This window comes from Pipistrellus hanaki (assembly GCF_964339955.1).
Source record: "Pipistrellus hanaki genome assembly, chromosome: 15".
In the NCBI taxonomy this organism is placed as follows: Eukaryota; Metazoa; Chordata; class Mammalia; order Chiroptera; family Vespertilionidae; genus Pipistrellus; species Pipistrellus hanaki.
Genome location: NC_140517.1, coordinates 14,174,692 through 14,189,181, shown reverse-complemented (window position 1 = coordinate 14,189,181; position 14,490 = coordinate 14,174,692).

Below are 14,490 nucleotides of genomic sequence, written 5' to 3'. Positions count from 1 at the left end.
GGACTAATGATCCAAAGGAAAAAAACAAACTCAAATTATTAGGTTTACTTTAAGGTAAGAAAAGCTTTCTTAAATAAGATTAAACAAACAAACAAAAAAAATTTTAAATCATCAGAACTTCTAGAAAACAATTTTTTTAAAAAAAGTTACTAAATCCATTATAGAATAGAAGATATTTCTACCCTGAATGAAAAGATAAAGGCTTGGTACTAGAGCATGAATATAATTTTATCTCCTATACATCAATGAGTGGAGAAAACAACCACTAATAGAACAATGGCAAAGGAAATAGAACAGCAGCTCACAGAAGAATAAGTCTGCTTATCAAATAAGCATATTCCAAAAAATGTTTTCACTGGTTAAACAATAACATGATACCATTCTAACCCTAATGGTCAGAAATTTAAATGTCAGACAATGTCAAATATGGGTAAGAAAGTGGGGACTCTGAGAGTGTAAATTGGTACAACCACTTTGGAATGCACATGGCAATACCAATAAAACTTGGAAATGCACACATATAATAGCCTCTGAAAAGGCTATTCCTTTTCAGAATATATGTCTGAGAGAAACTTTCATGAATGTTTAGAAGGAGACCTGTACATGTACATTTATTGCAGCATCGATTGGATACTAGACATTTGAAAATAATCCAAGAATCCAAAAATTAGAAAATTATATGATGAAATTTTATATTGCAATGACAAAGAGGATGGGTCTCATTGCCTATGGATATGTCAAAAAATAACATCAAGAAGCAAGAAGCAAAATAAGAGTATATTACATGTGGGTATTTTAAAACATACATAATAATGTATGCATTGCTTATGGATTGCAAATGAATGTATGTTGAGATCTGAAAGAAGAATCTGAAGTACAGACTTGAAGAAAATTGGGGTAGTTGCCTCAGGAGAGTGAGAAAAAGAGAATTAGCGGGATGGTAGTTATGAAGACCAGTTTTATGCTTAATATTTTCTTTTTTAATGTGGAATGTAAGAAATTGTTATATTATTCTCTGTAATTTTCTATATTTCAACACTTCTCACCCTAGAGTCTAACATACTACTTTGAGAGAGGTTCACTTTGACTTCTGATGTGTTGATGCAGACCTGCAAAGGAAAAGGAAACATATAGTGCAGAGTAAATGTGAGATGCTCTAAAGACGCTGCTACAACTATTTTATAGTCAAACTAAAGGCTGATGCACGAAATTCGTGCAAGAGTAGGCCTTCCTTCCCCCAGCTGCTGGCACCAGCTTCCCACTGGCACCCAGGACCTGGACTTCCTTCTGGCCGCCAGCAGGCACCCAGGACCAGGCTTCCCTCATAGCTCCAGCTTCGTGGAAGGTCGTTCAGAAGGACATCTGGTCTATTTAGCATATTTTGTTTTTATTATTATGGTTTTTTAAGCATTTTTTTTTTTGAGAATAGTTTCTCTTGCCATTCTGCTATGTGAATAGAACAATGAAATTAAAGAGACTTTGTTCTGAAGGACCTGAGAGACCATTATAAAATAACACTTAATTTTACAGATGAGAAAACAAAAGCCCAGAGACCTGTTGAGGGTCATTCTACTTGTTAGTAATCAAGTCAGGACAAGAACTCCTAAACCACACTGGAATGTTACATAAATTGTCTTTTCTGAACCATCATCTTTATTCATCTTTCTTCCCTCCTACTCCCCCTCCCCCATCCTGACAGAATTCTATTCCTCTTCTATTACTATACTTATTACAGTTGGATTGGTGTTAAAGTTATTTATTTATGTCTATTTCTCTTACTAGAACATGAACTTTTACTTCTAGAAGTCCAAGACAACTTCTGATTTATCTTTATAGTTTTGCACATAGTAGGTAAATGATAAATAGTTGTTAAATATTCTAACTTGGTTATTATATTTATGGTATTGCAAACTTGGTATAAAGGACAATATATTTTAAAGAATTTAGCACTTAGATTTGTTATAACTCTAATAACAAAACAACAGAACTATTTAATATGGAATCTTTATTTTAGAGATCACTCGATTCAGGGAGCTGAGCCATAACATATCTGCCATGCTTTTTGATATATACATTACAGCAAAGATATGTCTCAAGCAGCTGAACTTGCCTTATCACCCTAATGGTGTGTGACTCAATGGAGCACAGGCAGGCTTTTCTTAGCGGGGTGAGAATGAGTGACCCCAGTTCTCCTAGAATCATCTTAATCTTGTGTTTCTTAACATTCAGCCCCTGCAGCTGATGCATGTTTAAAAGATTTCCACTCACACTGTTTTGCCAAAGTGATAGATTTTATTCACCAGCTGGAATTTCATGTGTTCTGTAGCTTCCTGCAGCTTTTCATTGGGCTTGGTTCTCTCTGCTTCCCTCTATTAGTAATGATTCTGGAATAATGGGAAAGGGCTCAAATTCAAGCGGTACAGCAATTTAAATATCACTTTTTATAGTTCTCTCTCTCACATTTCTACACCATCCTGCCTGCTAATATTAACACCACAGCTTGAGGCAGGCGTAGACCAATTTGCCTTTATGGATTCTTTGACCCCTAAATGTCCTTGCTCTGTTTCTAAGCATTCCAACACAAGCCTGGCATTTGCCCTACAAGCTTATATCTACTTATATCCTATACAAAAGCAAGTAAAAAGAGCAACCTTTTCTTTATTCCTCATATAAAACAAACTGTACAAATTATAAATATACATAGATACCTGCTTTCAAAAAATAACTCACACAGAAAATATACATATTTAGAAAACATGTGACGTAAAAAATTGGATTTTTTAAATTGAATGACAACATCAGGCTCTGGGAATGAACTTGATACAACTTATTGAAATCACTGTTTTTGACATATATGAAAAAAACCTGAATTTCTAGTGAGGTCTTTATGGAATCAGTTATGTTTTTAACATTGTATAAATACTACTTTTGATGAAGGGATTACCAGGAAACAGTAAAAAGAAGAACATTTTAAACTGAATACCTTCCTCTATCTTCTCAGCGCCAAATGAATGACTAATTAAATCTGTTGTATGAAAACATCATAGCAGATGATGCTTCCCATTAACAAGTACGTAGTTCTATATAATAAAGAGTTAATATGCTAATTAGACACAGAACAGCGGAACAACCATCTGGACCTTCCAGACAGACAAAACCGGGGCTGAAAGGGCTGAGCCCCTTGCACAAATTTCATGCACCAGGCCTCTAGTGAAATAATAAACACAGTGAATCGAAAGACATAAGAGACTTCAGATCAGTTGTGCAGTAAGCAATCTATCTCAGGACTCAGAGGTCAACCAATGGGAAAGCTGTCTGCGTGAGAAAAAAATAGGTCAGTTAACAGAACAGAAAATCCAGAAATAGATAATAATATATGTGAGAATTTAACATATGAAAAAATTGTAGCTCAATTTGGTGGTGGTGGGGGTAATATACTTTACTTAATTAATAGTGTTTGCATAGTTCACATATTGATCCATGAGCATGAAGAAAAATGCAGAAAGACACATAATGTTGCTAATGCAAGTTGTTCGGAATGTGAATGTGGGACATAAGGCAGGGGGTGGAGGAGAATAGAAAAAAAGGAAAATAATAAATCATTAAGCAAACTTAGCATGCATGATTTATATCATATATACATATACACACATATATACATTATTATATTTACATTTTAGTATGATTGCATTAGAATATATAGAGAAAAATAGATGGGAGTGAGGGAGAAATCTACTGACTTGTAAGAATCTCTATGATCTATAGATGAAGAAAGCAAGTTGAAGATTGACATCTATAATTTGATTCTGTTTAGCTAAAACCAAACAGACACACTGGATTAGTCAGGGTTTGACCAGAGGAGCAGAACTTCTAGGAGTCATATAGAAAAAAGAATTTATTGTAGGAATTTGACCTCATTCAAGATCAAGGTTGGAGCTCATTAAACAGTTTAGATATGACTATTGCTTCTGCACCTAGTGTTTAGCCTGAAGTCTTCAGGGCAGACTGTTGAAAGTGGAAGATGGACAGGAATTGAAATGTCATTCCAAAGGTAAATTGGAAACTAGGAGGACAAGCTGGAACCCAGCTCTTTCATTTCCTCCAAACCTCTGACTTCAGTGATGTATGTGACCTGCAGAAGAAGCCGACGCCTTTGGTCATGGAGTGGTACATGCAGCTGACCCAAGAGTAGGAGAAGCTGAAGGAGGAGGTCCTGGGGGAACTGGTGAATTTGTGAACCAGCTGCTTTCTGATGTCAAGGTGAGCCAGCAGATCCACAAAAAAACGTGGATACGCTGCTACAGTACTTGCCCCTGTACCAACATTCCCAATCTAATTGTTGCTGATGTTTCATTGTTGCCTTTCATTGTTGCCTTTCATTGTTGCCTGTACCAACATTCCCAATCTAATTGTTGCTGATGTTTCATTGTTGCCTTCTGGAAGGCAACAATGAAACATCAGCAACAATTTCTCTGTGGCCAATCCTAGCTCAGAACCATACAGGGAAGGCAATTCTGAGGAAAGGAATTCTGGTAAATGTAACCATCACATTACACACACACACACACACACACACACACACACACACACACACGACCCCTTTGTAAGTGTATGCATATGTTTATATTGGTATGAATAAGAAGAAAAGCCTAGAAAGATATATCCCAAGCTGTTAAGCCTGTTTTCATCAGAAAGATAATATCGGAGGGTTGTGGCCAGAGGTTAAATAAAACATAGTATGCAGCTTTATAAAGAACAGATAGGTCTCTATGTACACATATGGAAATGCATCCAATGTTATGATGTTAGTGGAAAAAATTAATATCCAAAATGTAATCTAATTTACTGAAAAATAACCCAATATGTGTGGAGACACAAATCTAAATCACTTACTAGCTCTATGACCTTTGAGCAACTTATTTAACGTACACACCTTATTTTCCTTATTTGTGAAATGGATATAGTAATATCAATGATAGTACCTGGATTATAGAGTTACTGTGAAGAGTAAATGAGACCCATAAAGTGCCTTGAATGGTGTTTGATAAAGAGCAAATGCTAAATAACACTAGTAATCATTATCATTATTTGTTTACTTCTATCATTATTAATATATCTGAATGGAAATAACTTGCTTCCTTCTCAGACCCTATCAACTCAATTCTATCCTTTCAAATCAAGGAGAAAAGGAGGAAGGGAAGGAGACTTGATTTACAGAGCTGCCCCAGAAGTTTGTCACTGGCCTATGGGTCAGTGAGTTGTAACCCTGGATAGTCATTAAAAGGATGTCGATGGAGAAAAGACACAAGGTCAAGCAATGCTTATCCGGAAAAAAGCCTGGGATTGAGACAGGCAGTTCTGGCTGTGTGTGTGTGTGTGTGTGTGTGTGTGTGTGTGTGTGTGTGTGAGAGAGAGAGAGAGAGAGAGAGAGCGCGAGAGCGAGCTCTTATATGTTAGCACAAACATATGCTTATGTATAGATTGGAAAGAACCAATAAAACTGAGAATGCATGTATATAAGGAAACACTTTAAAATCCTGCAGTTATAAAATGTGTCTAAACTGCAAAAGAAAAACAAAACAAAGGAAAAACCCTCTTCACTTCCGATGCATTGTGAGTGAAAGCAACATGGGGCTTCTTTTGTTTCTAGTGTCTGCAGGAGAAAATGAAACAATGGGGCATGAACAGAGTTCTCAACCCTTTTTTCTATGGGGGCTCACGTGGCTGACTAATGTTCCCTAGCACAATGCTCTTCTAAACGTAATTCCCAGCACACTGGCCATTACTTCATCTCATTCATTGCCACCCTAGAGAGCATTTCAGGATATAAATGAGTGAGACTGACATTGGAAGAGAATAACCTTGGAGACATTCAATTTTTTAATTAAAAATGTAATGCATGAATATAATCTCATTGTAAAAGACTAAAACAATAAGAAAATATATCCAATAAATCTCTGTACCAGCTCTCACACTCCCACTTCTCTTTTACAGGGAGAATTTTAAAATTTGTTAACAATTTGGTGTATATCCTTTGTGTCTTAAATTTAAAGTGATATACTCTTATATGTGTTTATCTACATACCTATATCTGTATCTATATCAATATCTTCACACATACTGGATAATTTTTCTAAAAATAAGATTTGTATTTTAGATTTTTTTTGTGACCTGCTTTTTTACACTTAACATCATAACATTGAGGCAACTCTCCATCTGGGTACATACAGACCCATCTTGTTTTTTAATAACATAGCTTTGTATTACATAAAAATAGCATATATTATTTAATCTCTCTCCAGTTGGTAGATATTTATTTTTTATTACTAAAAACAAAGTTGCACAGAACATACCTCCTCATCTCTGTATAGGTGTCTTTGTGCACAAATATATTTATTAGGAATAGATACCAACTGGGAAGAGGGTGGGAGGAGGGTGGAGGGGGTCAATGGGGGAAAAAGGGGATGTCTGTAATACAACAATAAAGATAAATTAAAAAAAGAATAGATAGAGAGAAGCAGAATTGCTGGGTCACAGGATACCAATATTTTACTAGTATGTATTTTAGTATTTAGTTAAATGCAAAATTTCCTGAAAATTTAGTACTAATTTACACTCACTCCAGTGGCATATTTTTGTTCATTCAAAAAAGGTTTATGTAGTGGCTGCTTACTTACCTACCTAATTATATACCCAGCACCTATCTAACTTGTGGAGGGGAAAAAAGCAGGTCAAGAAGTAAGACCTGGTTACATATTTAAATTAGGTGGTACAGTACTTTACAAAAAAGGTAATCTCTGAGAAAAACCTGAAGGAACTACTATAGCAAGCCACACAGGTATCTGAGGGGAAATGATTTGTAGAGGGAACAGCAGGTAAAAGTAACTGAGGTAAATGATAGCTGCTGAGTACTAGGAAAAGCTAGGACAGGGGTCTTCAAACTGCGGCCCGCAGAGGAGTCTGATCCGGCCCGCCAGGTTTTTTGGGCAGTGAGCGCAGCCGAGGTGTTACAGTAGGAATTAGTAGTTCATATAGTCCGGCCCTCCAGCTCTCTGAGGGACCGTGATCTGGCCCCCACTTTAAAAAGTTTGAGGACCCCTGAGCTAGCAGGTCAGTAGGGAAGAACTGGAGTGAACAGGAAAGGGAGTAGAAGAGAGAGGTAATAGGTATATGGGAGTATTTATCCATCTCCTCAAGCTATTTCTAATACCAAGAGTTGGCCAGTCTAGTGGCAAATATTACTTACTTTTGTCAAACTACATTATTCCTAATCTATATAAAAGCCTAAGCAACCATTACGTCAGAATGACCAGTTACTATGATGCACACCGGCCACTAGGGGGAAGATGCTCAACGCAGGAACTGCCCCCTGGTGGTCAGTGCACTCCCACAGGAGTCAGTCAGAAGGGGAGCTCACGGCTGGCGAGCGCAGTGGTGGTGGCAGGAGCCTCTACCCCCTCTGCAGCAGTGCTAAGGAGCAGCAAGAAGGCGGGTGGTAAGGAGCAAGGGGTACCGGACTACGAGAGGGATGCCTGACTGCTGGCTTAGGCACGATCCCTCTCAGCAGTGCCCAGACCCCCTTCTTTGCTGGAGGCTATAATAATGAGACATGATAGGGTGAGTTTGAAACCTCAACTCTCTTGATATAATTTCTGTGAGGAAAAAAAAAATGTTCCCAGTTTCAAATCATCAAATTAAACTTTCTACAAAAAGCAAGTACTTGGGAATTTTATATAAATTTATCTGAATATGTAAATTTTTCTGTTCTGAAGAGAAATGATCTATGCCACTTAAATCTGAAACTGTGACTAAATGTACACAGAATCATACAAAATTCTACAGAGGTTGTGGTAAAAACTGAATTCTTTCATTGTTACAGCAGATTTCATTCATAATTCTTCAAGTTAAAAAGAATGGAAGAAAGTGTCTTATCATCTGGAAAATGGGCAGAATATATAAGAAAATAAATGAAATCCTACAGTGGAAAAGGCTCTTGTGACAATGTCTTGATGCTACAGTTCTTTGATGCTACAGAAATGTTTTGTTTTGTTTTTCTATGTGGCTCCTCTAACAGAAAATGGGAAACTTGGAAACCAAGTTTAAGTCCACAAAGAAAATTCAAATTAACACTACACCAAATATAGCACTTTTAAATATCATCTCTGGGTATTTTTACAAGAATAGCCTATGTTCAAAAATATTTTTGAAATGTTTATATGTGCCCAATACTGTGCAGTGGGGAATATAAAAAAATAGAATAACAATAGAAGATAGGACATGATATAGGAATAATTATGAGGCATGGGATGTAAATAGTATAGAAATTCAGAATCGAGAAATAGAACTGGACAGAACAAGAAATGCTTCCTAGCTGAAACCAGTTTGGCTCAGTGGATCGAGTGTTGGCCTGTGGACTGAAGGGTCCTGGGTTCCATTCTGGTCAAGGGCATGTACCTTGGTTGCGGGCACATTCCCAGTGGGGGGTATGCAGGAAGCAGCTGATCGATGTTCCTAACTTTCTATCCCTCTCCCTTCCTCTCTGTAAAAAATCAATAAAATATGTTAAAAAAATAAAAAAGAAATGCTTCCTATAAAAAGTAACTTAAGCCACACCTTGAAGGATAGGTAGAATTTGTACAAAGGGAGAGGAGTAAAGAGCAGAGCTGATGTGCAGTTGGATGTTGCAGTACAGAGGCACCAGCATTCATTGTGTGACTGGTGAATCCATTCTGAATGGTCACTGTATCTATCAAGTGAGTTGTTAGGAATTCTGAAGATCACCCCAACAGGCATCCTATATAATAAGGAGCTAATATGCTAATTAGACTGGGCTTCAGGAATGACCTTCCAGAACAACCAGTGGGTGGGGCCGCGAGGCACCCAGGGCAAAGAGGGCTGAGGCCTTGTGGGAATTTCGTGCATCAGGACTCTAGTTCCTAAGTATAAGTATGGAAATGCTTATTGGGAAGTCAAGGAGCAGTTTAACTTGCCCACGCCATCAAAAGGCAACAATTAAATTGATAAAAAATAGAGATATGTTTTTAATTGTTGCCATGTTTTGCTCTTAAATTTCATTATCATATAGTCATATGTATCAAACTGACAAACACACTCAGCGGGTATAGATGATGATGATTATTCTTTACCAGAACAAGAACTGTCACTTATAACACTCAGATCCAATTTCAATCCCTTTGGAATACAATCTTTAAAGCAATCTCATCAAGAAATAGCAGACCTGGTTGGTCTTCTCTAGCAGGTACTTCTGCTATTTCACCTTTTGAAGTAAGTAGCCTCAGGGACATGGAAACAATTTTCAGCAGTGATTTGCTATGATATTGAATACACATCTCAATACCCTCATAGACAGGAAAGGAGGGTCTGATTCATCAACACTTTTCTTTAGGTCAGCAAACACTGAGGGGACAATTAGACTGTTTATAAAGCCTTGATACCTAGAATAGTACAAAGTCAATTTAAAAAATATATTGAATATGTGAGCTTTTCCAAATTGTCATCAATGGTTATGACAAGCTATTAAGGAAGCTATTGTAGAGGACTGAAGGAACAGCTGATTTCAAAACAGTAAATCAAGTCTTGGTCAAGAGCACTGATGAAAAGAGAACAGGATTCTTGCTGTGTTTATGAGTGGCTCAGGACAGCTTTAATACACATCAATCACAGGTAGGCAGCATGCGCTGGTCAGGGCCCCGACTCTCAGTGTGACCTTTTGTGAATCACCAGACAGCTCTCAGGCTCGGTTACTCAGTAGAAAACAAAGCCGAGGAGCAAAATCCTCAATGAAAAACAGGCACTGCATCACTAATGAGATTTCCTGGGGAAATAAATTCCTCACCTCTACAACCTTTGCTCCGTGACACTCTCCACTGTAGACGGCCACGTCCCCACACATTCAAGAGAAGGTAGACAAAGTGAAGTGCTTGAGGCACAAGGCTGTGCTGTAATCTCAGCTTCAGAAGAGTCTATCAGGAAGAATTCACCGTGCTTACTTAAAATAGAAAAGCCATGGAGAAATGGCCACACTACCTTGCTTTAGAAATGAAAGCACTGGCTTTGGGTTTGAAATCTCTCCACTGGCTAGGGTTTGCTTAGACACCTCGAGGCTGACCAAGGTATCTCTACCTTTTAGTTGGTTCTAAACAGTTTATCGTCGTATAACCAGTACTTTGAAATATTTCCACCTCTCTAGGCAAAAGCATTCATTATTGTAAAACTTTTTACTAAAATCATAGTAGTAGAGGTGCATGAACGTGCAACCGTGATTGTGGACGAAACAAAGTTAGGAAGAGTGTAACTAGAATAGCACCTTCTTAGAAGGGTAGCAAAAGAGGCCGAGGGTGGGAAATGCCACCATTGCTGCCCACCTCTTCGACTTCCTGGTACAGCATGCCACTTGCTGACGAAGGAAGCTCAGGAGAAGCTCCTCAGACCCTACGACCCTGGCGAATGAGGCTGTACTTTTGCTTATAAGATTGTTCGTCCCTTGGAAGTTGCAGGACACACGAGTGTCCATCCGGGATACGAGTGTCTCCTTTCTGAGGCTAGCACCATTGGGAAGGTTCCCTAAGACTGAACACTACTGAATCAGTCAGTCTATTTAGGGGCTTGTAGGAAAAGCTGATGATATCACAGCTCCAAGGCAGGCTGACGCCCCAGAGCCTCAGTCGTAACTAATGGGGGTTTAAAAGGGAGATCAGAAAATATCATGCAGATAAAATACAGAGATAGGAGAAAAGACCATAACCTCAATCTGCAAAATGTAATAGCTTTGTCAAAATAAAAGCCGAAGCTAAACTCTCCCGCTGCTGCATACCTCCTAGCTCGAGGGAACTATTCAAGCAGAGAGGCATTTTCTATTAGCACAAACTCCAAGTGCAGCAGGGAGAAACTCAGCCATAATATCTGCACAATGGCTCCTCCATGCAAACACCATTCCAGTAATGGGAAATTTTAATGATGTAAAGCAGCAAGGTCACACGATATGTCCAGGCAGCCCTTGGAAAGACACTGCCTCGGCAGATATTACAGAGGAGAGCTCAGAATTGCTCTTGGTTCATTAGGCTTTTTGCCTGAGGGTTTCTCTCCCCCTCCCCCCACTATTAACTACAAACGAGGTTGAGGTTCTTGTTACTCAGTTCCTTGTATGCAATGCAAAGAGGTGAAGGGCAGGGTTTGCAAATATGGAAAGGCAGACAGCTTAGACGTGTTTTTACAACACTTGAAATATTCTCTGCATCACCTTAAATATATGAAATTTGCAAAAGCCTTATCAATGTTGCAGTGTTTTTTCCCTAACAGAATAACTTTCTATCTACTCATGTATAGATAAAAGTACTATATACACATAAATATACACACTTGGGGTGGATTGATTCCCTTCCCTCCGTATAGCACCACCACGTCTTCTTATACGCTGCCTTCTTCTCCCAGCTTTATGACCCCATTGAGATCGCTCTTACTGTTTTCTTCCTCGTTACATTTTGATATTTCAAAGCATGGCCTGGATCTCACTCCCATCTCCCCACTCCACATTATTAATGAATTGGAAAGCAGACATCATTAGTTTTCGGAGACCATTTCTTTTAAAATTTACAGACCCCTTCATCTGAATCTCCAGAGACAGTCTGCTGTTCTCATCTTAGAATCTTATTAGCATCATATCTTCTGTATCCTGCCATGCAAACTGCATGGCTATGCACTTTCTAGCACTTGACCCTTTTGCGGACGGAATTAATTTACTCTTTGAAGATGCAGCAGCCTGCTGTTGTGCTTGTTAAAGAAAGAAAAGCCAAGCAAGGAGATGGCAAAGCAAACAAAGGAAATTCCTGGTTTAAAAGCAAACTCCTGCAAGGCAAGTTACATGAAGACTGGGCAGGAGAAACTAACAGCTAGTAACTACTAATAGAAACAGGCAAATTAGCTGGTTAGCAGGCATTGTTGAGAATTTCTACATCCCAATTACTAATAAGCACTGGAACAAGATGACAGAAATTAGTATGTACTAGTACGTTTTCCTTTTAGAAAGCTCTTTGGTTTAATATGGCCCGGGTCAGCATTAGAAGATAACCCAAACAAATAATTCTGATTAGGTCAGATACCTATTTTGTTTCCTGAAATCTTTCATGCTCATTTACACAGTATTCACTGTGCAGTGGTCTAGATGCAAAACATACAATGGTGAGTAGGACAACTTAGTTTCCAATGAAGGAGTGAGAAAATAGAAAATAAACAGACAAAAATGTAACTTCAGGTAACTATAAGTGGTGCTATAAAGAAAAAGGAAGCCATGTAAAAGAATAGAGAGTGTTAAGAATTATGTGAAAGGGTGATCTATTACTTAGGAGTTGACATTCAAGCTAGGGCTTTAATGATTTAAAGGAGCAAGCCCTCTGAAGGTCTCAGGGATGTCTTCCAGACAGAATGTAAAGGCCTTGAGCCCAGAAGAAGCTTGGCATATTTTTAAAAATTTAACTATAGCCGATATGGCTGGTGTGGGAGAAATAAGCTGTAGCTAGGAGAAGTAGACTCCATGGTAAAGGGTCTGAATTTTATCCCAACCATGGTGGAAGCAATCAAAGGTTACATATTTATGTTTTAAGATGATTCCTGCTGTTTTATAAATAACAGCCTCAGGGATGGTGATAGGGTAGCAGAATGAAAGCAAGGATACCAGAGAGAAAATTATCAGAGATGTCTAAACAAGAAATTATTATGGTATCTTGGACTTAAGGTGGTTGCAGTAAAGGTGGTGAGAGGTGGAGGGACTGAGGATATATTTTGAAGAATAGAGCTATGGCACATGTTGACGAATTGGATGAAGGTGTGAATTAACTGTGTCTTTAACTGAGAGGCAGAAGATGGCAGGGAGAATATTTTGAAGATGAAATAAAAAGTTTCATTTTGGCCAGGATAAATTTGAGATGACCAAGAGATATCAAAGACTAGATAGGCTAGGGCTCATAAGACAGGTCTAGAATTAAGATACACATTTTGTAACCACAAATTTACAGATGTGATTTCAAGCCATGTCACTATTTGAGATCATTATAGGAGTGAGTTTAGACAGAGAAAGGGCCCAAATATGTCTTTGGGACATTCTAAGAAACAGGTCAGGAAGAGAAAAAGGAGGCATAAAATGAACCTGAAAAGGAGAAGCCAATGTTACAGGAGAGTAACCAGAAACCACCACCATTGCCACCACCACCACCAAAAACAAAAAGCCATTAAAAAAGGAGGGAGTAATCAAGTGTATAAATGCCACTAAAGTTTGAGTCAAATGAGAACTCAGAATTGGTTATATGATTTGGCATGATGGAGGTCACTGGTCACTCTGACAAGAATTTCAGTGCAGTGATAAGAAGAAAAATTTGGTTAAAGTGAGTTACAGACAAAATGGGGGGTTGTGGTAAAAAAAAAAAAAAAAAAGCAAACAAAACTGAGTCAGCTAGTATAGACAATTCTACTTATGACTTTTCTCAGAAAGAAAAGCAGAGAAATGAAGTGGTAGTTGGAGGGCTATATTGGGATGAAGGAAGGCTTTAAGTTGGGAGCAACCACAGCATATTTGTTCACCATCAAGAACGATCCCAATGCCAAAATTGGTTTGGCTCAGTGGAAAGAGCGTTGGCCTGCAGACTGAAAGGTCCCAGATTCGATTTTGGTCAAGGGCATGTACCTTGGTTGTGGGCACATCCCCAGTAGGGGTGTGCAGGAGGCAGCTGATCGATGTCTCTCTCTCTCATCGATGTTTCTAACTCTCTATCCCTCTACCTTCCTCTCTGTAAAAAAATCAATAAAAATATATTTTAAAAAATTAAAAAAAAGAAGAACAATCTCAACAGAAAAGGAAAAGGATGATATGTAAGAGAAAATGTTTACTTGTAGGAACCATAGCATTGAATAAAGAAGGAATGAGATACAATTCCCAAGTCAAGGCATTGGCTTGAGATAGGAGCAGGGACACGCTATTCATTGTAATAGAAGAGAAGTTAGAGATTATACTTGATAGATTTGGTTGTGGAAGGAACCAGTTCTCTTTTGGTGGTTTCTAATTTCCTAGAGTGACTGAATAATACAAAGGGTGATTTGAGATTTGTTGTAAAAAATTTTAAATGAGAACAGTTAGCATGATTGTATGTTTTCCCCTAACCATGTTTAGCTGTGAAGGCAAGAGTTGAAAGTTGGTTTTGTTGGATTTACTAACAGAGGGTTTACCTGCAAGTATAATAAGAGAAAGAGGGACAAGTGGGTGCACAGAAGAATGATTACAGTAATGGTTCATAAAATATAATACTGATAATGTGAGAATTAGTAGTATGAAGAAGGTAAATATGAGGCTGAATCAATTGATGGGTGTGTATAGTGGGTTGAAGAATTGTTGGCATTTGGATATCTAAGTGAGTGAGCTGAAAACATTTTTTTAAAAATGGGACTCTTAATTTTAGATTTTGGAAGGTATAGGGGGGTATC